At 40.5% G+C, this 26,500-nt stretch overlaps 1 pseudogene across 1 annotated transcript in view; it reads right to left on the reverse strand.

Moving 5' to 3' along the window:
- LOC308091093 (actin filament-associated protein 1-like 1) overlaps window positions 1–26,500 on the reverse strand; it is a 54,598-nt pseudogene that overhangs the window by 11,794 nt on the left and 16,304 nt on the right. The window contains exons 3-13 of the transcript XR_013935096.1: window positions 19,731–19,811; window positions 18,283–18,371; window positions 17,457–17,574; window positions 14,232–14,327; window positions 13,136–13,341; window positions 12,212–12,390; window positions 9,716–9,824; window positions 9,193–9,291; window positions 5,501–5,662; window positions 2,154–2,368; window positions 998–1,143 (exon numbers count right to left, since the gene is read on the reverse strand). The product of XR_013935096.1 is annotated as an actin filament-associated protein 1-like 1 (transcript). The remainder of the gene's footprint in view (window positions 1–997; window positions 1,144–2,153; window positions 2,369–5,500; window positions 5,663–9,192; window positions 9,292–9,715; window positions 9,825–12,211; window positions 12,391–13,135; window positions 13,342–14,231; window positions 14,328–17,456; window positions 17,575–18,282; window positions 18,372–19,730; window positions 19,812–26,500) is intronic.

Consider the following 26,500-nt stretch of genomic DNA (forward strand, 5'->3'; position numbering starts at 1 on the left):
GCAAATCTTTGAATAGATATATTTTTAAAGCGAACATTTGTAACTCAAATCTTTGCTTCTGGGGGGTCCCTGGAACTAAATATTTTGAGATGGGGGTCCGCGGCCAAATACATATCATTTCGGGGGTCCTTGACATGAAAAAGTTTGAGAACCACTGATATTATAGCAACATAAGAAAAGAAAACTGTTAGGATTTAGAAGACATTTGTAGAACCGGCCTCAGGTCTTAATGGGTTATCACCGATACATTATAACTCTATGGTTATAACCACTTGAAGCATCCCTATTCTGGGGGCGAACATTCGGCGAAGTGATTTGGTGTAGAGGGAAATCCTTGAGAATTGTGTACAGACAGAGCCCTGGGGAAGCCCAGGCAACGAAGTACGAATAGGATTTCTCTATCTGTCAGGGCCAGTAGACAAAGCATTGGTACAGTGTGTTACAAGCAGATGCATTGCGTGTGGGTTTTCTTCTTGCCAAAGCAAGTTTGCAGCCCCCATGTCCCTGGCTGGGCTTATTACAAAGCATAACAAAGACTCAAAGATTGAGAAAAAGAAAAACTCAGTAATTTATGTCCAATAATGTTCAATGTGTATGACAGTGGTTCTCAACCTTTTCAGGCCTCGACCCCCCAAAATAATCATATTTGAACTGGGGACCCCCCATTTCTTTTAGATACATATTGTGAAAATAATTTTGTGAGCTTGTAGATCGGCTATTTTCCAAATCTTTGCCTCTTTCTTACATTATTTGACAATTTGGCCAATGTTTTAAAGTAAAGTTTATTGATTACTTTTGTTGCAGTAATGGTTTTTTGTTTTAGGTATCAAAAAGGTCTTAAAAGTCCTTAAATTGTCACTTCACTATCACCTGGGGATCCCCCCAAATTCATGTGGGGACCCCCCTGGGGACAGACAGACAGACAGACAGACAGACAGACAGACAGACAGACAGACAGACAGACAGACAGACAGACAGACAGACATGTGTGACTCACAGGAAGGAGTTCCTGGCAGCATGTTTTATATCAGTGAGAGTGTCCACGTCGATGTAGTCGTAATGTAGCTCCTCGGGCAGGGTGGCGCTGCCCGACTCTGCTAACAATACACCCAACCAGCGACCCATATCCTCTGAACAGCTGGCCTGGTGGACACACACACACACACACACACACACACACACACACACACACACACACACACACACACACACACACACACACACACACACACACACACACACACACACACACACACACACACACACACACACACACACACACACGTATGACATACTGTGGCTGTTTGGCAGCTAATGCAACAAAGTGCACCAAAATAACATTACTGTATAGCCTTTGATTAAACAATGACATCTACAGTACAAAGCATATTTGAGGGTCACCGTCAGCCCATAATATACTTTTAGTCGACTAAATCAACTGTACATTTAGTCGACTATAATCTTATGATATTTAGTCGACTAAAACTAGACAAAAACTAAAACATTTCAAATGACTAAGATATGACTAAAACTAAATGGAATTTTATTCAAAAGACTATGACTAAAACTAAATCAAAATTTGCTGTCAAAATCAACACTGATTCGGAGATTGTGGAACAGTTGTCTGGCTACGCGAGACTATGAGCTTAGAGATCGTCTTTTTTCAGCAAAGAGCTTTGGTATAGGGGGAAACACTACAGAATCTAGTATAGAGCCCTGGGGGACCCCGGTCAACAAAGTATTTAAGTGGTTAAGGATATTTGGTGTCTCTGTCACTGTGCTGTAATGCATTGGTTCTCAAAGTGGGGTCCGGGGACCCCAGGGGTCCTTGGGAGGGTTCCAGGGGGTCCCCAGCAAAAATGTGTTAATATACAGTAGCATCACAATCATTTTAACCTTTTATACTTTGGCTATTCAAAAATAGCAGATATACAAGCTCATAGCGTGGCACTGAGTGCCGTGCTATGAGCTTGTATATCTGCTATTTTTTTTATATCGTGAACATTTTAGCAAACCTTTGAATATATATATTTTTAAGTGAACATTTGCAACTAAAATCTTTGCTTATGGGGGTGCCTGCAACAAAATATTTGAGGGGGTAATTTTGGGGGTCCTTAACATGAAAAAGTTTGAGAACCCCTGCTGTAATGTACCTCCAAAGCCACCAGTTCGTTCCCTCCCTGCAGGATGCGGAAGGCAAACGGGTGTTTGGGTCCCAGGCCCCCGGGCACCACCTCTGCCCCTCCGAGGGGCACCGAAATAACCGGGGGCCGCTGGTCCCTGGGGTCCCTCTGGAGGTACAGGGTCCTACTGTGCACCGCACACCAACGATCCCTCCAGGACCCGCTGACACACACACTCAGGTAGCCTGTGGACACAGGACAGGAAGGGACAATGATATCAGTGCAGGTAAGTTTAAACACATTAACCCTGGTGTCCCTATTTTGTGAAAATTCTATTTTTATTTTGTTTATTAAAAAAAGCTGAATTTTTCAAAAATGTTCAACATTAAAAAAAAATAGCAGCTCTACATCGTCACAAGGCATCGTAACGCAACATGTTGTGAGCTTGAAGATCAGCTTATGGGGCTTACCAGTACTATGTATGTGGTTAAAGTTTTCTATGGTTCATTTAAAACCAGGAACTGCAGTCGTCATGATTTAGAGCTCTTTCATTTCTTGTCAGTTCTAGGACTTGGAAGAAATTCCACTTCCTGAAGGATGTGATTTCAAACAGCATTGCTCCCTACAGTCTATACATTTGGACTGCTGTGTAGCATGAAATACATGGATCGTAAACTGAAATGATCTTTGAGGATATACTGTACATAGTGAACAAGGAGAGGCCACACACACCCACTCCCTGTGGTCAAATTCAGAGTAACAATATCTCTCAACACACCACAACATAAGAGGACTGGCACATGAACTTTCTTCCCACCCCGATCTCCACACCCGGTGTCTGTTACTGTGGGACACACTCAGAAGAAAAATGGTGTACAGTTGTAGCTGTCTATATGTTGCATTCATTTTCCACTGATCTTGTGCAGACTTGAACAATAGCGTCTCTATTATGGGGCGAACATTCGGCAATCTACAAGCTCACATCAACGTGATGTGTTGCGAAGCGTTGTGAGCTTGAAGGTCAGCTATTTTTTGGCATAAATGGAAATTCTAGCAGAGCTCAGGTCCCTGAGGGATCACGTCAACTAAGTATATAGGGTTTAAGTTGTTAAATCAAGATTTTGAAATAGTTCAATCATTAAACTTTAATGTACGTATAGTATACAGTATGACTGGCCATATTAGTGCAAAAACGTACCTCTATGCACAAGATTTTGAAATCATTCAACTGACCTGACCTGCATATTGTATTGACACACTGTTGAATGTTGTTGTCCTTTGTCTGGACATACATATCCCATGTATATTTGGGCTATTTATTTTTGCACAGCAATTCGGTGGAAAATTATTTGTTGTTATACAGGCTTTATATAAATAACATTGACTCACTGTATACAAATCCTCAACATTTTCTTGTTGCATGTAATGCCTGCATAGTGTATTATGCTGTATCTATGCCCACTCTGCTGTTTACAGAAGATCGTTGTCTGCTCTAATTTTGTCTTCTTCCTTCTATTGTTGCTAATATCTAAATATTGACGACGGAAATGATTTCACTTCCCTTCAGGGATCATTCAAGTTGAATCTGAACGTATCCCTTATCTTAAAACTACCTAACACATGTTAATGAACTAAACAAACTGCTAGAACAGGTGCTTTTTGTTGTCTAATGGCTATCACCTTTGCTTTACATGGCTTACAAAAGTTTTGAAAATATTTTCATTTCTCATTTTCCAAATGGACAAGTTTACACAATGGAGGGATATTCATTGTGTTGAAGCAGGAACCATTGTGTAAACACCCATTGTCCCAAAACTCCAAATCAATAACCTGCATAATAATAGTGTCATTCAAAAACAAAGTGAACCTGTACCTCAACCAGGTAAAGTAGACCATTTGGGGTTCAGTAGTGAGGACACAATATGAAATATGGATGTGATTAATTTGAGACTAAGGTGTTCTTAACCATTAAACCCTCTATACTTAGTAAACTTGACCTGAGGTGGCTCTGTACTTGGTCTGCGCCTTCTTCCCTCTAACCAAATCTCTCCGGAAATAGCAGATCTACAAGCTCACAACGCGTCGCAAGTTCGCAACACAACATGTTATGAACTTGTAGCTGCTATTTTGGGCTAATGTTTCCCTCAGAATAGGCACACTAGGGTTCATTCTTGAGATATTGATACTTCTAAAGCTTTCTGTGTAATTGTCGGTATCATATTGTAGGTCACAAACTGTGTATTTTATTTATGTTCCAGTGTTGACTCTGTGTAGAGCTAGAGTAAGAGGCAATTTTTAGAGTTTGCTGTTTGAGTGTACTGTTTATTCTGATTGTTCAAACAAAGATAAGGACATGTTTGACACATGTACTTACTGTTGTTGTGACCTCATAAGTAGGCCAATCACAGCTCACGTTTGTACGCGTAAAGCGAGACACCCACTTAAATGGTCTTAGAAAGCGCCTCAAAATGACATGCTGGGGCGAACTCAGTGACACACCGTCATTGACACAATGCTGGGTTGAATTCTCAAAGCTTTCAATAAAACTTTGACTCATCATGCTTTCACTCTTGTGGAATTTTTTGGTGGGCGTAGCAAGCTCACACAAGTTAATAGTAAACTTCCATGACACACTTCCAACCAGAGTCACCTCAGCTAAACATGTACAGTGTCTGTGTTGTTTGGAGATGTGGAGAATAGCTGCCACCATCATGTCATGACTCATGTGCTACATGTCTGTGCTACTGTAAATGTCAGGGGAGCCGTGTTTTGTGTTGACCGCAAAGAAAGAACCAAATCCTATATTAAAATTGGCTACTGGGCGGACCGCGGCCATGTCAGACATAACCATAAACAAATCAGATACAGCCATATATAGGCATGTAACTATGACTCAGACATAGCCATAAACAACCCCGATACGCCCATATATCGGCATATCACCCGAACCTCTACTAAAATAGCACAATATTCTTCTGTTTAAAGCCACAATCCATAACTTTTATGTCCTATCCATGATTTGAACCCGGTTCTCTCGCACGAGAGACATTTCTACCACACTGACCAGGGGATAACATATAGCTATTCTTCGGTTGACCGGGATCCCCCAGGGCCAGGGGTCTCTACTTGGTTCATTCCTTTTTTCCCCACTACACCAAATCTGGCCGAAAAAATAGCTCAGATTGGTTATAATACTATTTTACTCACTGAAATAAGTTACGGATTGCAGCTTTACGTTTTGCTTTGTTCGCAGAAAACATCTTGAAACCCCCCACGTTTGTTTGGGGGAAACGCAGTGTGAAGCCAACCTAATAAACAAACAAACTCTCAATCAATCAGCCCGTCAAAGCGGCTACTAATCACGTTGTTGACCTCACCGCAGCGGGGGTTGTCCTGGTGGGTGGAGGAGGAGGAGGACGGGGGGTCTCCCGGCAAGGGGGGCTTTCGTTTGGAGAAGCTGATAATGCGGTTAATCTTCTTCCCCGCTGCTCTGCTCATGGACCCTGTCAGCTCCGAGAAGGCCCCGCGCTTCGCCCTGGCTGGAAGACAAATGGAGCCCAGTCAGTCAGACAGAGCTGCAGAGGATGGGACAGTGAAGGAGCACTTTGACAGACGCTAGGGCAGTGGTTCCCAAACTTTTTCAGCTGAGACCCTAAAAGTACAAAAAAGTAACCATTATTTAATAGTGAAAATAGCTGATCTACAAGCTCACATTTCCTAAAAGTTTTTAACAATTATAGAATTATTATTATTTATTTGTATTATTATTATTATTTATTTATTTTTGTTGAAAAAAAATTACATTTTGGATTGGAAAAGAAAATGATATATTTTTGGTGGACACTTTTTTCAAAAATCTTTTGAAATAATATTTTTTCAAATGTTGAAGAAAAGGCAATATTTAATTGTGACACATAAAAATGCGTCCACGACCCAAACATGGGTCCCGACCCAGTGTTTGGGAAACTAAGGCTGGGTGATATGGACAAAATCAAATGTCACAATAGTCTTGAACAAATACCTCAATATTGATATTGTGACGATAATATAATTACTGTGTATGATGCATAAGTTCACAGATCTACAAGCTTAGAATACAATATATATATAAAGTATAAAGCAAGGCTTAAGTGATTAAACATCAATTAACCTTAGTTAACACCATAAAGGTGGGTTGTAGACAGCCAACAACATAGAAAATGGGGATATGTTGGAACGTGGGCAATGCAGTAAGGCAGTTATTGCAGTATCTATCTAAAGGAACTGACTCCTGTGGGGCAGATGGATAAAGCAAAAACCTGTGATCTGAAATGGATTATGTTTGAAAAACCTATTTTTTCCCACTTGATCTACAAAACAGAGAGTCGAGCACATTTACTTGAGTCATTTTGGAAATTAGACATTTTTATAAATGGTCAATGGTCTACATTTCTATAGCCGCTTCATCCTAAGTGCTTTACAATGTGCGTTTTATTTCCCCTTTCAAACACAGATGGCAGAGGAAACCATGCAAGGAAAGGAGCAGTTAGTGTCTTGCTCAAGGACACCTTCAAACAAAGCCAGGAAGAGTCAGGGATCGAACCGAGACTGCCTAGAAAAAACTTCCGCTTTCCAAACGGCCACTTAACCTCCTGAGCCACTAGCCGGCAAACAAAAATTAAAGCATTTTCTATAAATGACTTGAAATGGTAAAAAGAATGACAATACATGACTTTCAATGAACAATATCATACCAAAATTGGTTTTGAAAAAATAAATAAATTACGTAGCGACTGCATGAACCAGGTGCTGCAGCGCTCTGCCCTCTGACCTTCCTGTGATGTCACTGGGAGACAATGGCAGGAAGAGGACAGGAAGGATGTCATATCAGCTTGCGCCTCATTTCCTGTCTCTCTGTCCTTCTCTCTCTCATGTCTCCCTGGGTTCAGAGCCTCTGGGCCGGTAAACAGTTTAGAACAACAATGATGTTTCCTTTTGGCCTATATTCATAACTCCCCTCACTGAATCCACAGACACAGACTTCTCTCTCCTAAATCAACAGGATAATAGTTAGTAGTAGTTGTATCCGTAACCTGATAATATTTACTCTTACTGCTACTACTGTTACTATTACTACAACTACTAGAACTTGTAGTACTACTACTGTATATAAAGGTGTTAACCCTATGTTTTCACCCTTTTCATCTGTCTGTCTGTTTGTGGCCAAATATTTCAATACATAATGTGTGGATTCACATGTTATATGGAAGAGAAGAAATGATTACATTTTGATGGTAACTTCCATTGTCAATTAGTGGCATAATGGAAAGCTGAAGTGAAAGTCACTGAAGGTTACATCCTACATAAAATATCTATCTAGTACAGGAAGTAGCCTAGGCGAGTGCAGTTTTCCATAGATGCAAAGTTCTACTTTTTCATATAATAAATGCATGCTACAGTAGAGACGCCCCTGTGTCCTTTACACTGTGTTGGCTCCACTGACTGACATAATGATCTTCCAACTTTCAACAAATATTTAATGACTTACTGCCATAGGGCTGTCACGATTACAAATTTTAAAGGGCAAGACCACTTTGGTAGAGGTTTGGGTTGTGTATTTACCTTGCCATGATGTAACTCCAATGGTGGACAAGAAATAAAAAATAATTGCTCCATTGATTAGAAATTGATAATTCAAAATATGCTCCTCATTGACTTACATTGTACGCTGAAACAGCTCTCAAAGTCACTATTTTAGCACGTAAACGAACACAATCAAAGCTAATTCAGACAATATAGAACATCACCAAACCCAGTACTGTTTATTTTTTTAATACAAATGTCAACTTCCTGCTGATTTTACTATTTGAAGATCCGGATCCGGATCCACGGATCCAGTCCTGGTTTTCTTCTTAATAAAATAGCAAAATCAACAGGAAGTTAACATTTTTATTAAAAAAAACAAACAGTACTGGGTTTGGTGATGTTCTATATTGTCTGAATCAACTTTGTTTGTGTTTGTTTATGTGCTTAAAGAGTGACTTTGAGAGCTGTTTTACCGTACAATGTAAGTCAATGAGGAGATTATCAATTTCTAATCAATGGAGCAATTATTTTTTATTTCTTGTCCACCTTTGGAGTTACATCATGGCAAGGTAAATACACAACCCAAACCTCTACCAAAGTGGTCTTGCCCTTTAAGTTAATGATTAAATGTCACTCAAATAATTGCGATTAACGATGTAATTGTGTGTTTGGCATTGAATATTGGAACATTATGAATAAAAAAAAATGGTTTGCCTTTTAGGCTTCGTAATAAAAAAATTGTACAGGGAGATCTGACAAATAATTTAAATCTACAAAGAAATTATTGACATATTGAATCATTTTATACATGTAAAAATTGCAGAAATAGCTGATCTACAAGTCGCGAAGTAAGCTTGTAGATCAGCTATTTCTGCTATTTTTAATATTTGAAAATGTGTGAACATTTTTCAACATGGAAACGATTATGCAAAAATAATTGCGATTACAGACGATCATGTAATAATTGTGACAGGCCTATACTGCAATGATGTCATATTTTCCTCACCAATTTCAGTTTGCCTTTTCTTGTATGTTTGTCTTTGTAAAAAAGACCAACTTCAGGACACATTTGTGCTGGCTGGTCTGCTATCTACTGAGCGCTTTCTATTTACTACTACTACTATCACTGGTACGGCTCCTGCTACGACAGTATACGGCTGTTACAACTACCTCTATTACTGGCTGCTAGCTACTACTACTAAGGTAAGATAAATAATAAGACATAGAAACCTTTTATTGATCCCCAGAGGGAAATTGAAGTGTCATAGCAGTGACAGCAGCAAGGTTTTAAAACACCAGGAGAGATAGCTGTGGGCTGGCGTCTCGCGCCGAAAATAGCCGATCTATAAGCTCACAACGCATCACTCCGTGATGCGTTGTGAGCTTGTAGATCTGCTATTTTTTGGTGCGAGACGCCATACGCAACCAGGTATAAATAAGACTTTTAAAAGTCTAAAACAAAAGTTGAAAGTAGGATGAGTACAGGTTGTGATGGTAGACATACTCAGCGTGTCAGTGCCGTCCCGTCCGGCTGTCTGTCCCTGTGTGTGCCCAGTGGACAGACTGTCCCCTGTGGGCCCGCTGTCTGAGTCAGACGCCGGCCCTGTCAGGAACCAGGAACACCTGCTGCAGATCAACACTGCGTTAGAGAGGTCACAACAAGTACACGCACAAACACACACCACGCACACGCACACGCACGCGCACGGCCACGCCACGCGCACGCGCACCCACACCAATTTCAATTCAATGGGCTTTATTGGCATGAGAAAACATACGTTTACATTGCCAAAGCAGACACACACACACACACATACTGCATACATGCCATAGTGATACACACCTACCTGACCACGCACACACACACGGACACGCTCACACATGTACGCACACGCACACGCACACGCACACGCACACGCATACGCTCACACACTCACGCTCACGCTCACACTCACACTCACGCTCACGCTCACGCTCACGCTCACGCTCACACTCACGCTCACACTCACGCTCACACTCACACTCACACTCACACTCACACACCTTGTCCAGTTCCATCTTCCTCTGTATGATAGGAGAAGGAGCTCCTTCCACTCCATCAGTACTGCTGGCCTGGCTGCCCACCTCCTGGACCACCTGCACACACACACACACACACACACACACACACACACACACCACACACACACACACACACACACACACACACACACACACACACACACACACACACACACACACACACACACACACACACACACACACACACACACACACACACACACACACAAGCCTCAATACCACATGTTGTGTGTGTGTGTGTGTGTGTGTGTGTGTGTGTGTGTGTGTGTGTGTGTGTGTGTGTGTGTGTGTGTTGTGTGTGTGTGTGTGTGTGTGTGTGTGTGTGTGGTGTGTGTGAGAGAGTGTGTGAGAGTGTGTGTGTGTGTGTGTGTGCGTGTGTCCCGCCCGCATAAAAGGAAGAAAAAACAACCTGAACCAGAATAATGGCGCTCTCTGTCCATTAATCAGGGAAAGCTAATACTTGAGTCTGAAGGTCGGCCGTATTTGTTTTCTCAGGCCTCTATCCCTGGAGTGTTGGTGTGAATGTACTGTACCAGGATCACACCTCAAACTGTAATCTGGAATGTACAGTATTAAAGTTTTTTCCAGCCAGGCACAGATCCCTTGGCTCTTACTTCACTGATATGAAACCATTCATCAGGGCTGCATGCTGGCATGAGAATGTGTATATACTGCACACTCTGTGTGAGCGTACTCCATGTGTGTGATAGTTCATTCATTTATTCATACCAGGTTGGGTACATACATTGTGGAATGTAATATTACTATCCTCCGTGTACGGTACATCTTCATTGCGTGCAATAATCAATATTTATTTATTTAATCATCTACTTACACTGCTATACCAAGCCACTTACATCAGCATTAGTGGTCAAGCAAACAGTATTTCTATCTAAATAACATAAGTGAACGAGTAAACAACACATCTGCATAGCAAACTAGGATCTATAAATAACTAAACGGTGAGCACAGATACAAGGAATGAGGAGTTCTAGGGGGTGAGGTAGAGTTTAGAGGTGAGTTTTTAGACTGCAGTGAAAAATGAGTGAGTCTGCAGTTTACAACTATTTTCGTAAGTTGTAAATAATTTAGATGTTACTATAGCATTCAGCGTGATCGATCCACATACCTTACGTGACAAATGTCTTTGTCTTGTAAGGTGAATTCTGATTCTGCTGTTTGACCAATAAGATTTTCCTGTGAATGTGTGACTCGCTGATTAAATGTTTTCATCACAAAACCCTCCCGGGAAGCTTTCGGTTTTAATTTGCATAAGCTTCATGAAATGTGTACGTAGTAAAATAATCCAATCTTCAATTGCTATGCAATGACGCAGCAGAGAATGTAGGCTCTGTTTTTAAATCATCCTTTGCTGTCTGGTAGTAGAAACCTTGTATTTCATTGTTTTGTGTTTTTTTCATAAATATTGCTCCCCTACATCGTCAACAGTGTGAGCTTGTAGATCTGCTATTCTTGCTACTTTTGAAAAAATGTACTAAATATTATGGTGAAAGTAAAGGTGGTTAAGTCTGTCTGTATGTTTTATAAATATTTAACCAAAGGAAAGAATTAATCTGAGCTTGTTGTGACTAAATAATAACTACTACTGGATCCTCTGGAAAACAGGTTCTTTTTTTACATTTCCTGAAAAGTAACGATTTTGGACGTATAAAGTTTCCACCCGACAGCGACGTCATGTTCTCCAGCCCCAACCCTCTCCACAGCAGTGGTGGAAAGTAACTAAGTACATTTACTTAAGTACTGCACTTAAGTAAAATGTTGAGGTATTTGTACTTTACTGGAGTATTTCTAATTTGCAGTACTTTTACTTCTACTCCGCTACATCTCAGAGGCAAATATTGTACTTTTTACTCCACTGCAATCAGGGACGTGCTGGCCACTTGGAAATTTGGGACAATTCAGTGTGTGAGTGTGCGCCATTCCAGGCCGCCAAGACAGGGCAAACGGCCGGTGGGCCACCCAAAAAAAAAAAGAAAAAAATATATATATGTTTTTTTGCTCCCGTTTTAGGATTATTACGGTCACAATTTGATTATTATTAGAAAACACATTAACCACTTCAGCCCTATATACATTTTGTCCATTTGAAAATAGCAGATCTACAAGCTCGCAATGTGACGCATTAGATCTGCCATTTTCAAAAGATTTTTTATACATTTTGAACTTCTGAAATGGAACATTCTGCAAAATGAGTACTTTTACTTTTGGTACTTTAAGTACATTCGATACCAATACTTTTGTACTTTTACTCAAGTAAATTTTGAATTCGGACTTTTACTTGTAACAGAGCATTGCTGCATTGCATTATTGATACTTTTACTCAAATAAAACATGTGAGTACTTTTACCACCACTGCTCCCTACTCTCTTAACCTCTCCATGCTGATGGTACAGTAAGTATACAGTAAGTACAGTAAGTACCTTGAGCCAGCGCTGGGCCTGCTCTTTGCTCTGTACAGCCAGCACCAGAGCCTCCCCGCCGGGCAGAGAGAAGCGCAGCTCGTGCCTCTTCTTCTTGCCCTCCTTGGGGACGTAGATGACATTGCACAGGTTCAGCGGCAGCTCTGTGTGAGGGGTGGGTCTTTGATGCTCTTTAGCAGCTGTACGGCAACGAGAGAGAGAGAGAGAATGAGAGACAGCGGGGGGAGAGAGAGACAGGAAGAGAGAGGAAAAGATGGAGAGAGACGGAGAGATAGAGAGAGAGAGAGAGAGAGAGAGAGAGAGAGAGAGAGAGAGAGAGAGAGAGAGAGAGAGAGAGAGAGAGAGAGAGAGAGAGAGAGAGAGTGTTTTATTGTCACAGGTGTAAATATTTCTTTTCATACAAGATCCATCATTTGTAGTTTCAGCAAAGGGTGGAAAAATAGAGAGAAAAAAAAATATATATATATACATATATAATATATATATATATATATATATATATATACATATATATATATATATATATATATATATATATATATATATAGAGAGAGAGAGAGAGAGAGAGAGAGAGAGAGAGAGAGAGAGAGAGAGAGAGCACACAACAGAAAATGCATGAAAACAATATTAAATGAATTGTTCACCCCCAAAAAAACGTTTTTTCTATTGATTAGTTTAGTTTTTGTTGCATGCCTAAGCCAATAATTTGATGACCAGTGGACCGGTAGGCAGCGGTTTCCGGTAGGAGACACAAAGGAGACTCTTTGTGTCAACTACCGGAACCACTGCCGGTCATCAAATTATTGTCCTAAGAATGCGACAAAAACATCATTTTGGGTGTGAACTATCCCTTTAAATACCAGCCACTTATAGCCACTGTTCTAAAGAACATAACAAATACAAATAAAACGTATATCCCGCTACCTGAAGCTTGTTGTCACGGACGACCGTCAGCTGCTTAGACCATTGGCCGAAGCGTTTCTTGCGAAGCAGGAAGGCGCAGATGCGGCAGTCTTTGACCGGCCCGTTTGAGCTCTCCTCTGAGGCCCATCTTCTTCGTAACTTCTTGGCCTCCTCCTCGTCTTCCTCATAAGACTCGTAGGAGCTGCTCAGGGCGTCCGAGTCGTTGTCTAGGAGATGAACGTAACAACGCGTTAACAAGCAAGTTTAGATCCACCCATGAATCTATTTATATCCGCCCAGTGGTGGGAAAAGTACTCACATTTTTCACTTAAGTAAAAGTGTCGATACTGAAATGTAGAAATACTACTGTTACAAGTAAAAGTCCGGAATTCAAATTTACTTGAGTAAAAGCACAAAAGTATTGGCATCAAAATGTACTTGAAGTACCAAAAGTAAAAGTACTCATTATGCAGAATGTCCCATTTCACACGTTTTTCAAATAAGTTTTCAAATAAATCTTTTGAAAATAGCAGATCTACAAGCTCACAATGCGTCGCATCGCGAAATGTATACAGGGCTGAAGTGGTTACTGTATGTTTTGTAATAAACAAAATCTACAATATAACTAATAACTAAAGAGTAGAAGTAAAAGTACAGAAAATTGGAAATACTAGTTTATAATAGTAAAATAAGTACAGTACTTGTACTTGAGTAAATGTCCTTAGTTACTTTACACCACTGTATCCATCCATCCATCTATCATTCAGTTCATTCATCATGTACTCATCACCCATTCATCTGTCTACGAATCCATCCCACCCTTCCATGCATTTATCCATTCATCCATCCACTCATATCCCTCCCTACCATACTTGTTCAGTACAGCAAACATGACAGAGGCAGACAGACAGACAGACAGACAGACAGACAGACAGACAGACAGACAGACAGACAGACAGACAGACAGACAGACAGACAGACAGACAGACAGACAGACAGACAGACAGACAGACAGACAGACAGACAGACAGACAGACAGACAGACAGACAGACAGACAGACAGACAGACAGACAGACAGACAGACAGACAGACAGACAGATAGACAGACAGACGTACAGGAGTTTTTAGGAGGACCGTTGAGCCTGGTGCTGGGATAATTACTTTCTGCATCCTCATAGTAGGAGTCCTCCACTGAGTTACTAGTGCTACAACCTAGAGGAGAGGAGAGGAGAGGAGAGGAGAGGAGAGGAGAGGAGAGGAGAGGAGAGGAGAGGAGAGGAGAGGAGAGGAGAGGAGAGGAGAGGAGAAAAATCAGTACATTTTAACTTATGACTACCCATCCATCCATCAATCTATGAATACATCCCCGATCCCTACCATGAATGGTTTCCTTTTTCTCCTCTGTGAATATAGCTATTTCAATTCAATTAATTAAATCTTTATTTCAGACCAAGGGAGCTCCATATCACAATTATACAACACAACACAACACAATAACAGAAACAAAACATTGTATTTGTATTGTTGATGACATGTATTAATGTGTTAATATTCTATGCTCTGTTAATTAATTTAATACATAAGAACACAAAGGAAACAAGTGCCCAAGACCTTTTTGTGTTATCCTTTTAGTCTAAATGTTTTACTATACCTCCGTGCTGTTTCCATTTTGTGATTAATAAAGTATTCAATGGAACCTCTGGCCATCGCCATACACAATGACCAGGGGGTTCATGGCGTTATCAGAGGTGGTCATGAACATAAAATGTCATTAGATGCTGATGACATCATACTATATATCTCGGAAGCATCGGAATCTGTTCCACCCATCTTGAATATCATATAAAAAATTGGAAAAGCCTCAGGATACAAGTTAAACCTAGAAAAAAGTGAAATGATTACACTTAACTCAGTCACTTCAATATCAAAATATTTCGGACCTACCATTTAAACTGGTCTCAACCCAATTTACACAATTTACATAGTAGTTACTAGTTACCCGCCACTATAAAGACCTTTTTAAAGCTAATTGCTGTGCTCCTAGAAAAAAATAGCAGGATTTCGAACGCTGGTCCATATTACCTCTATCCCTTTCGGGGCATATAAACTCCATAAAAATCTATTAGATCAATTAATCACCTCTTTTATTTGGAACAAAAAAACACCACGGCTACGTAAAGCATTTCTACAAAGACCAAAGAACCTTGGCAGTCTTGCACTTCCAAATATACAACTATACTACTGGTCTGCAAACATCAGAAACATGACATACTGGTTGCATCGTCAAAACAATGCTGAACAGCCCGCCTGGTTACAAATTGAAACATCCTCATGTAACGCATCGTCAGCACTGTTGTCTTCCTCACTACCTCTAAACATTACAAACTACACCACTAACATAGTTGTTAAAAACTCAACTCAACTCAACCCCTATTTACACAACAATCTCTTATTTCCGCCCTCCTGCGAGGCAGGTGCATTCTACCTCTGGAAGGAAAAAGGTATAAATACAGTATTTGACCTATTTATTAGAAATAGCTTTGCCTCATTTGCCCAGCTATCTGCAAAACATACACTCCCCAACACAAATTTTTTTTCCGTTACCTGCAAGTTCGACACACAGCAACAGCAACATTTCAATACCTTACCAGCCCCACCAATTATAGACACAATAATAGAACAGGGACTGGACAACAGTGCCAAGATATCAACCATATATGCATCCATCTTCACCCTCCACTGCCCATCTATCTAAAAAATAAAAACCCAATGGGAAACAGATCTGCATCACAGTTTTTTGGAGGTTGAATGGAAAAAAATCCTAGAAAGAGTACATTCATCCTCCATTTGTGTCAAACATGCACTAATTCAGTTTAAACTACTACATTGCACATACTGGACAAAATCAAGACTGAGTACAATGTACAAAGACACAGATGCAACCTGCAAGCGTTGTAAGGCTGCTCCAGCAACACTGATACATACAGTATGTTCTGGCAATGCTCCAGCCTGTCATGTTTCTGGTCCAATATATTTAAAGCCTTCTCGGAAATGTTTGAAACACACATAGAACCGTGCCCACTAGTGATGTGCGGGTCGGGTTTTTTCATGACCCGCCACGCCCCGCCTCGCCACGGAACCCAACCCGCCTCGACCCGCCCCGCGAACCCATATATAAATCTATGGCTCAACCCGCCCGCGACCCGCAGTGGGGAAAAAAAGATAATCATCATCATAATAGCTCAGATTTATATAGCGCTCTTTTAAGTACCCTAAGTCGCTTTAAATGTCTACAACAACATTGTCATGGGCTAAATAAACAAGCATGTTGTTCAAAATAGGGCTTTTTTTTTTGCGTGTGAGAGTGGCTGACCCGCTCACCGCAGCCCGCATAATTGCCTCTGAAATCCTGACTCGACCACCCGGGGGGACCCGCGGGTTACGGGTCGGCCCGCTCATCACTAGTGCCCACTGATCGCACTCTTTTAACTTGCACCTACTAATAATCACCTAAACAAAATAACGCTAGATGTCATGGCGTTCACAACGCTGCCCGCAAGACGCATACATTAATACTCTTAGAATGGAAAAAATCCACACCGCCATCACACTTAAGATGGATCAAAGATATAATGTACTTCCTTAAGCTGGAAAAAAATCAAATTCACCCTAAGAGGCCCTATTTTATGTTTCCTGGAACCCCTTCCTGAATTACTTGGAAAATAAAAATATTCCCCCGATCAATAGAATGAAAGGGTTCCTTGTTTACTATCTATCTTGTGTGTTGGTGGCAAGGGCTAAACATGTTGTATTATAACACCCGTCTCTGTTACTGAGCAAGCACGCAGCTTATATTTAGGGCATATACAGGTTTCTATGGTTGGCAAGCAAGAAACTCATAGGCCATGAGTTTAACAGGTCTACTGCATAATATATGAACTGTAATTATTTGTACTGTGACTGATCAATGTGGTCTATCTCTCTTTTTATATATTGTTGTGAATATGATGTAGTATGACCACTTCACTCCCACAAATTGACTCGGTTAATCCCCATTATATTCTTTTCTTTTCTTTTCTTTTTTTCCCTGATATTTCTGATTATGATTATGACTATTATTATTATTATTTACTATATGCTTTATTATATCTATCATGTAAAGCCGCCAACACTTTTGTGTAAATGTTTTTTGTGTAAAAATAAAGGTGTGTGTGTGTGTGTGTGTGTGTGTGTGTGTGTGTGTGTGTGTGTGTGTGTGTGTGTGTGTGTGTGTGTGTGTGCGCGCGCGTGTGTGTGTGTGTGTGTGTGTGTGTGTGTGTGTGTGTGCGCGTGTGGACTAACTATGCATGGTGGTACTGAAGTACTGAGGGGTGGAGCCAGGGTCCAGGGGGACCGCCTCCTCATAGTAATCGTCAGGAAGGGGCGTGATCGGGACGGGAGGGGGTGTGTCCGTAGGTGTCTGGGGAAACAACCAATCACAACCACAGGTCAAACCCAACAGTTCAAACAGGCAGTTAATGTTATGATAAACTTCTGCAAGCAGAAGAATGAATAAGAAAATATGAATACAACATTATTCCTTTTAGATATTTATCATGATTTCAGCTCATCTCATGTCAACACAACATGATTAAAGTTTTCTAAAATAGTAAGATCTTCAGACAGTACAAGCTTCAGTACAAGTATAAAACAGGGCTTAAGCGGTTCAAGAGATTCTTCACTCTTGGACAGAGAAAACAGCTAGTATTTCTAAGATGGCTGACCATGTCTGGACAACTTCAAAGTTGTTATTCACTTCTTTGACAACTTGTGGTCACTTGAAGACTCACCGTTCCTTGCTGTGACTTCTCCTCTGACTCCACAGGTCAATAAGGTCATGCATGCTTCTAATCAGTTTCGCCAACCTAACTCAAATATTCTATATGCTTGCATGCATGCCAGAAAATGTATATAGTTCAAATCCACAGAGACAGACAGACAGACAGACAGACAGACAGAAAGACAGACAGACAGACAGACAGACAGACAGACAGACAGACAGACAGACAGACAGACAGACAGACAGACAGACAGACAGACAGACAGACAGACAGACAGACAGACAGACAGACAGACAGACAGACAGACAGACAGACAGAAAGATAGTCAGAAAGATAGACAGACTTACAGATTTATTCAGGTGAGTTTTCTCTTCCTCCTCTTTCTGCTGTTCTTTCTGCTCTACGGGGGACGCACTGAGCATGTGCAGATCACAGTCTGGTGAAGCAACAAGGAAAGTTAGTCACCTACACCATCATCATCATCATCATCATCATCATCATCATCATCATCATCATCATCATCATCATCATAATGAACTGAGATGAGAAAAGATTAGTGGTGGAAGAAGTACTCAGATATTTTACTCAAAAGGAATATTTCACTTTCCCAAAAATAATTGGTCATTTTATCGGCTACTCAGGCTTTTGGGAGCACCCCGGACAGTTTTTAAGTTGCTTGATTCAGTATTTAGATATTTGATATTCATTTTATCAGACACGCCCCCTTCCATTAAAGTAGCAATACCACAATATAAAAATACTCTGTTAAAGGCCTGTGTTCAAAATGTTACTTGAGTAAAAGTACAAAAGTATTGGTATCAGAATGTACTTAAAGTACCAAAAGTAAAAGTACTAAAATGTTTGAAAATAGCAGATCTACAAGCTCTCAACCCGTCGCATCGAGCTTGTAGATCGGCTATTTTCAAATAGCCTATGTATAAAATAGGGCTGAAGTGGTTAATGTATGTTTTATAATGTAATAATTTATATCTGCAAAGTAGCCAATAATTGAAGTTTTCAAATAATTGTAGTGGAGTAAAAGTACAATATTTGCCTCTGAGATGTAGTGGAGTAGAAGTAAAAGTATAGACAATTGGAAATACTCCAGTAAAGTAAAAGTACCTCCAAATTGTACTCAAGTACTGTGTACAGTACTCTGAACTAGTTACTTTACACCACTTGCTCCTCTTATCATGAAAGGTAAAGCTATAGCACTATGAATGCTAATCATGCTGCTGTTCTTCTGGAACTTTGTTGTTGCCAGAGCCATTCAAAGAGAGTTACGTCACCTCCATCCACTTCTTCAGGCCAGGTCTTCTACATACTGTAGCCTTCTATTGGCGAATAGTGACAAAGCCCTAAACCGGAAGTTTACGGAATGCATTGGAGTCTATGGGCGTTTGTAACTATTTCCAGTTTACATGAACCACGCTGACCGACGCTGTTTCTGCCCCCTCAGTGGCGGAACTCTCTAATGTAAGGCTCTGGTTGTTGCCGTTCACACAGGTAGTATCTCAAAATTTCACACAGGTAGTATCTCAAAATTGTACAATATTTGAGTAAATGTACTTGGTTACTTTACACCACTGATCATCATCGTCATCATCATCATCATCATGAACTGAGATGAGAAAAGATCAGATAGTTATTATATTTAGTCATGACGATAATTATTCTGTGTGATTATACGTTTATTTCCGCCCAACAAATAAGGCATCTCTGTCTAAAGCTGGCGAGAGCCTCTCATTACGTGGCTCTATACTCCTCTGTGATCGTCTATTGATTTATTGCTCACCGAAATCCTCAAACAGCGACTCCACGAAGCTGGTGCCGTTGCTGTACAGACAGCTGTTCATGTAGACGTCGGAGCCGTTCCCTGGAGGAGAATTGAGAGGAGTGAAACATTAAAAACAACACTTAAACCCCTGTAGTCTCAGAGAACTGGACTTGAGTTACAACCAGTGTTGATTTTGACAGCACATTTTGATTTAGTTTTAGTCATAGTCTTTTGAACAAAATTCCATTTAGTTTTAGTCATATTTTAGTCATCAGAATTTTTACGGGGCCAGAGCTCAGCTCTGGACCTGTCTTAATGTTCCCCTCTTTTTTCTTCTGCCACTTTTGGCAGTTCTGGCTGAACCGTGCATACGCTTTTTACGAAACTTGGCCATATGGTAGATGGTCATGAAAAACTATCAAGAAATAATTCTCACAATCTTTCGTCAAAAGGTGGCGCTATAGCAAAATGCCAACTTTGAACAGGTACAACTCATGCCCTGTTTGACCTACAGCCATGAAACTTCAATATACATATGCGTCTACTCATGATCAACAACTTTCAAACTCTGACTTTTTTTTTTTTTTTTTTTTTTTTTTTTTTAACTATTTTTATTTGATTTTCAACATTAAAAGCATTTCACATTTCATTGCCCCATGCCTTCCCCACCAACACAAATACAAGTTTTCCACTTTCTCTCTCTCCTTGTCTCACAGGTCTCTCAGTTCATTGTTTCATAATTTCTTCATACCCTCAGTTATTTTACATAAAAGGAAAAAGAGTAAAAGACAAACAAAAAAAACAAAAAACAAAAAAAACAAACTCTGACTTTTGACCTCTGACCTTTAGATCTCCCACCATTTTGAATTATATGAAAAACAGTTAAAAACAGTTATCTCCTCCTGGGATTTTTGAGTAATCTGCACGAAACGTTTTACACATGAACTTTGGACCTATGCCGACAAACATGTGCAAAAGATTTTCCATAAGTGAAAAAATGAAGCTTTAATGAGCCAATGAATATTGCAGTTTTATGACAATTATTCATCTACCCCTAACACATACATGCAGACTCACATTTCTTTGAAACTTTGCGGTAATGTTGAGGGTCATTCCAAATATCACTGAAACCAATCTTATTCCAATTGGTCAAAGGGGGGCGCTATAGCGATTTTTTGAAAATGCAAACTTTAAACAGGCAAAAGTCATGCCTCGTTTGGCCGACAGCCATTAAACCTGCTTACACATGTGCCTTGACTCATGAGGAACACATGTATCACGTTGACCAGTAAGCTCCACCCTTAGATTGTCCGCAATTTGGAGCAGTTTGAAAAACACTTAAACCCAGGATTTTTCAGCTATTTGCGTGAAACTGTATCATCTGTGTGATCTCCTTTTTCACAGGTTCTTGTCTGTCCAATGGCTTCTCCCTTAAACGTGTGCCTCACAATCTGAAGGTTGCCAGTTCAGGCCTCACTTGATGCAGGCTTCATTAAAGTTGCATTGCACACAACATGACTGTATCAGTGAATACATGTGCAATTGTTAAACATAACATGAAATGCTTAACAATATTTGTTTGTCAATTTTCTGACATAATTATGTTCTTGTAGAAAGTGAGCAACAGCAACAGTCCACCTGGCCTATTCCCATGGATTGGATCTACCCACCTCACCTGCTGTCATTCCCTCTCAATCCATAATCACACCTGCCCTCACTCACTCCTCATTAGTCTCTCTCTCTCTCTCTCTCTCTCTCTCTCTCTCTCTCTCTCTCTCTCTCTCTCTCTCTCTCTCTCCTCTCTCTCTCTCTCTCTCTCTCTCTCTCTCTCTCTCCTCTCTCTCTCTCTCTCTCTCTCTCTCTCTCTCTCTCTCTCTCTCTCTCTCTCTCTCTCTCTCTCTCTCTCTCTCTCTCTCTCTCTCTGTCTCATTCACCAGGTCAGGTCTGTTGGTCCAATGGCTTCTCGCTTAAGTGTGTGCCTTAGAACCTCAAGGTTGCCAGTTTAAGCCTCACTTGATGCAGACTTCATTTAAGTTGCATTGCACACAACATGATTGTGTCAATTAATGCAAGTGCAATTGTTAAAGATAACCTGAAATGCTTATTTGAGAGTATGTCTTTTCAATGTATGACATACTTCATTCTGAAAATAGCCGATCTACAATCTCAAAACTTTTCAGATAGCAACGTGTTTCTGAGCTTGTAGATCGGCTGCTTTCACTGGTTCACTTTTATCTTCAACAGACAACCTCAGCCTAGACAAAGCTATAGCACTAATGGTAGTATTGCAGCCTGTCAATCCGAAGGTTCAGTGTTCGATTCCTGTTAATGGCAATAGGTTGAGACGTCCAATCACTCCATTCTGCTTCCATCTTTCTCTCTCTTCAATCTATTATGTTTCCATGTCTCTCTCTCTTCAATCTATTCAGCTTCCATGTCTCTCTCTCCGCCCTTAGATTGTCCGCAATTTTGAGCAGTTTGAAAAACACTTAAACCCAGGATTTTTCAGTTATTTGCGTGAAATTGTATCATCTGTCTGACCTCCGTTTTCACTGGATCAGTTCTGTTGGTCCAATGGCTTCCCGCTTAAGTGAATGTTTCACAACATCAAGGTTGCCGGTTCAAGCCTCACTTGGTGGAGACTTCATTTAAAGTGCATTGCAAACAACAAGACTGTATTAATGAATACATATGCAATTGATAAAGATAACATGAAATGCTTATCTGAGAAGGTATGTTTTTGCAATGTATGACATACTTCATTCTGAAAATAGCCGATCTACAATCTCAAAACTTTTCAGATAGCAACGTGTTTCTGAGCTTGTAGATCGGCTGCTTTCACTGGTTCACTTTTATCTTCAACAGACAACCTCAGCCTGGACAAAGCTATAGCACTATAGGTAGTGTTGCAGCCTGTCAATCCGAAGGTTGAGGGTTTGATTCCTGTTAATGGCAATAGGTTGAGATGTCCAATCTATCCATTCTGCTTCCATCTCTCTCTCTCTCTTCAATCTATTATGTTTCCATGTCTCTCTCTCTGTTCAATCTATTCTGTTTCCATGTCTGTCTCTCTCTCTCTCTCTCTCTCTCTCTCTCTCTTCAATCTATTCCGTTTCCATGTCTCTCTCTTCAATCTATTCCGTTTCCATGTCTCTCTCTCTCTCTCTCTCTCTCTCTCTCTCTCTCTCTCTCTTGAGGGGCGGCCATAGCTGAGTGGTTAGTGAGCCATCCTAGGGAGCCAGAGGCCCTAGTTGCCCCAGGTACGATTCCAGGCCAGGCCAGCAAATGAAATTTGTCCCTGAGCAAGACTCTTAACCCCTAATTGCTCACAGGCCCTCATTGGAAACAAGACCGCAAGGACTTTCATGAACGGACCTGTTAAAGGAATTATCCTTATCTCTTCAATCTATTCCGTTTCCATCTCTCTCTGTGGGTGAGAGGTGGCATTGCAAAAAACATGACCTTAAGCTCAGTCTTCTATGTTTCTATGGCTTATTGTGCATATTACTTATAGTTTTTTCTTTCTTTTAATGTATGACATACTTCATTGTGAAAATAGCTGATCTACAATCTCACAACTTTTCAGATAGCAACGTTTTGTGAGCTTGTAGATCGGCTACTTTCACTAGTTTTCGTTCCGAGGAGACACAAAAATGCCTTTATTGGTAAATGGTTTGTGAACCAGTGATCTAGAGTAGTTCGAGACACAGAGGCCTGGTTCAAAATGGACGGAAATACTTATAAATATCAACAGACACTATCAGGGAGGCCATATATCTAGCTCAATGAGAAGAAAGGCAGTCTTGGAGTCCGTAGGTTGCTGGTTCGATCCCTGTCCACGACAATGTATTGAGGTGATCATGATTTGGCATTATTCGGATAACACATAGTGTTTCTTGAGGATAGGCTTAGGCGTTGTTTTACTGAGGTTAGGGTTAGTGAAGGTTTAAAATGCTCATGTTAATTGCATGGTCTTCTTTCTCTCAAGTTCAGTCTTCTATGTTTCAATGGCTTATTGTGCATATTACTTATCATTGCTTCTTTCTTTTTTCTCTCTTCATTCCCTGGCCCCGCTTATCGCTGCTTGCAGCTATATTTTTGTTTGTTTTTGTCTAGTTTTAGTCGACTGAATATCATAAGATTAGATTATAGTCGACTAAATCTACGGCTGATTTAGTCGACTAAAATGTCGGCCTTGATGGGGTTGTAATGGCTGATTTTACACTTGGTTGCATGCTGAAAATAGCCGATCTACCAGCCCACAACTGGTGTCCCTCACTAACATTTTTAGTGGTCTAGTATTTATTTGTAAGTCATAGTTTTAGTCAGTGAAAAATGGTAGTCGACGAACATTTTTCGTCATAGTTTCACGTCGACGAAATCAACACTGGTTACAACTGCGCTTTCCGTCCACTTTTACCGTCTACACTCCAAATCTCTTCGCCAAAAATATCCGATCTACAAGCTCACAATGCGTCGCGATGCAACACATTGTGAGCTTGTAGATCAGCTATTTTATGGTTAATATCACCCCCAAAATATATAAGATAATATATAATATATAATATATATAATATAATATATGTAATAATAGATATATAAGAACAGCCATAAATCACATCTCTCTTTCTCTCTCTCGTTGTTGCAACAGCGGTCAGACCCAGAGAACAGCTTTATCAGCACCACTGAGACCTTCTGGACATTCTGTAGTCCAGTGATTCTCAACCTTCATTTCAAGGACCCCCAGTTTGACATGCGTTATGTAACAGACTCCTGTGTGTCCCATATACTGTGCGTGCGTGTGTGTGTGTGTGTGTGTGTGTGTGTGTGTGTGTGTGTGTGTGTGTGTGTGTGTGTGTGTGTGTGTGTGTGTGTGTGTGTGTGTGTGTGTGTGTGCGTGCGTGCGTGCGTGCGTGCGTGCGTGCGTGCGTGCGTGCGTGCGCGTGCGTGTGCGTGCGTGCGAGTGTGTGTGCGTGTGTGTGTGTGTATACATATTCTACCCACACTACTGAGGGTAGATTGTCTATGTACGCTTTGAAAAATGTTATACCTGTTAATATAGTGTTAGTGCACTTGACTACGCATATACAGACCTGTTAAAGGTATAGTTCACCCAAAAATTATCAATTAGTCACCCCATGGAGACTTGAATTCATGGATATTTTTCGAGACACAAAGGAGTCTCTACCGGAACTGCAGCCGGTCTTCAATTTAACCCTCTAGAACCTGAACTATGAAGGAAAGGTCAGAAAATTCCAAAATTTTGAAAAGGGACACTTTATTGGGTCTTAAAACATTTTTGATTTTGTTTTATTTTTTTTAACATTCCTTTGTATCATTTATTTGTTGTATCATATTTGATACAAGGGGTATTAAAGGGGGTATTTCAAGTCGGTTTTACTGCCTCCCCCTGGCCAGCCGGGGCGCCTGATGGAGGGGAAAGGAACTGGTTGGAATAACGTGTTCCTTCCACGCGCTACGTCCAACCAGGGAAACTCTCCCCTGTCAGGTGATAAGAAGGTCAGTTAGCTCTCATGCATTGAAGGAGGCATGAGCTCGGCCCTGGCCTCCCTAGGTTGGCAGAGGGAGTGTAGTGCCCAGGATTACATAGAGATTGGCACTGGGTGTAAAAAATAGGGTTACAAAATCGTGGGATAAAATTTTTAAACAAAAAATAAAATCAAGTCGGTTTTAACATTACAAAAAAAAAAATGTTTAGACCTGTAGTATCAAATATGATACAAATCGTAAAGGACTATAGACCTGTAGTATCAAATATGATACAAACACTTTTGACATCATAAAAAACAAACTAAAATGCTAAATTTTGAGAGCTCATAAGTGCATTCAAGTTATCCAACACTTATTTCAAAATATTAGTAAAGATATACTAGGAAAACGTACCCGAACTGCTTAAAAAATAATTGTTTGTTAGTAGTGCATCAACCTCTCCTGTTTAGTTGATGGCAGCCATTTTGGGTCAGACCACCTGAGGCTCTGTAACTACCTGCAGTGCAAATGGTATGGTCCAGGGGGAAGTGGGGATGTGTCAGATATGATACAACAGGTTCTTGGTCCAAGTATTCATTACACTGATTTATTAAAAAATCAGTGTAATGTGTGTATCATATATGATACGTTTGGTGACATAGGGTTAAAGGCTTAGGTATGCGACAAAAACAAAAAAGATGAATTCAAGTCTCCATGGGGTGATTTTGGGGGTGAACTATCCCTTTAAAAGTTCTTTCACCATGCTAATTCCCGGGCAGTCCAAGTGCTAAGGGCCAACCAAGATTTCTATGGTGTACCCGGTACACTTTTCCTAATCCATCTATAATTACCCAATTAGCCTTGCAAATCCAGTACTATCACCTTCGTTCGTGAAATCACATTTAGCAAATTGTGTTCTTGTTAAATCCTTGTTTATATTTGTGGCTTACTGGTTTGGGGGCAACCAAACTTGAATGTTTGAAATGTAGAACATTGCTTGAACTCGTTATGGTTCGTTCAAAAGAGGGGAGGACACTTATCTGGTCTTTAGACTGAGCTCTGTTTGTACAGAGAAAAAAAGGCTGTTGTGATTCCTGCCCTGAGCTGGTGTTTTCAGTTAGGTCAGTTGTGCCATGTGGGCTTACCGGTATGTCAGACAGCAAAACACACAAGGCTCTCTCTAGCACAGGGAATATGGCTAATTACAGCCGTGCAACTTAATGTGTGCGATTGCCAACAACACTCCATTGCCACAACTATAGCCAGAAAGACTTTCTGAATCCGCTTTTGTTTTCTGC

Source organism: Gymnoscopelus braueri (genome assembly GCF_963280865.1).
Source record: "Gymnoscopelus braueri genome assembly, chromosome: 8".
Taxonomy (NCBI): Eukaryota; Metazoa; Chordata; class Actinopteri; order Myctophiformes; family Myctophidae; genus Gymnoscopelus; species Gymnoscopelus braueri.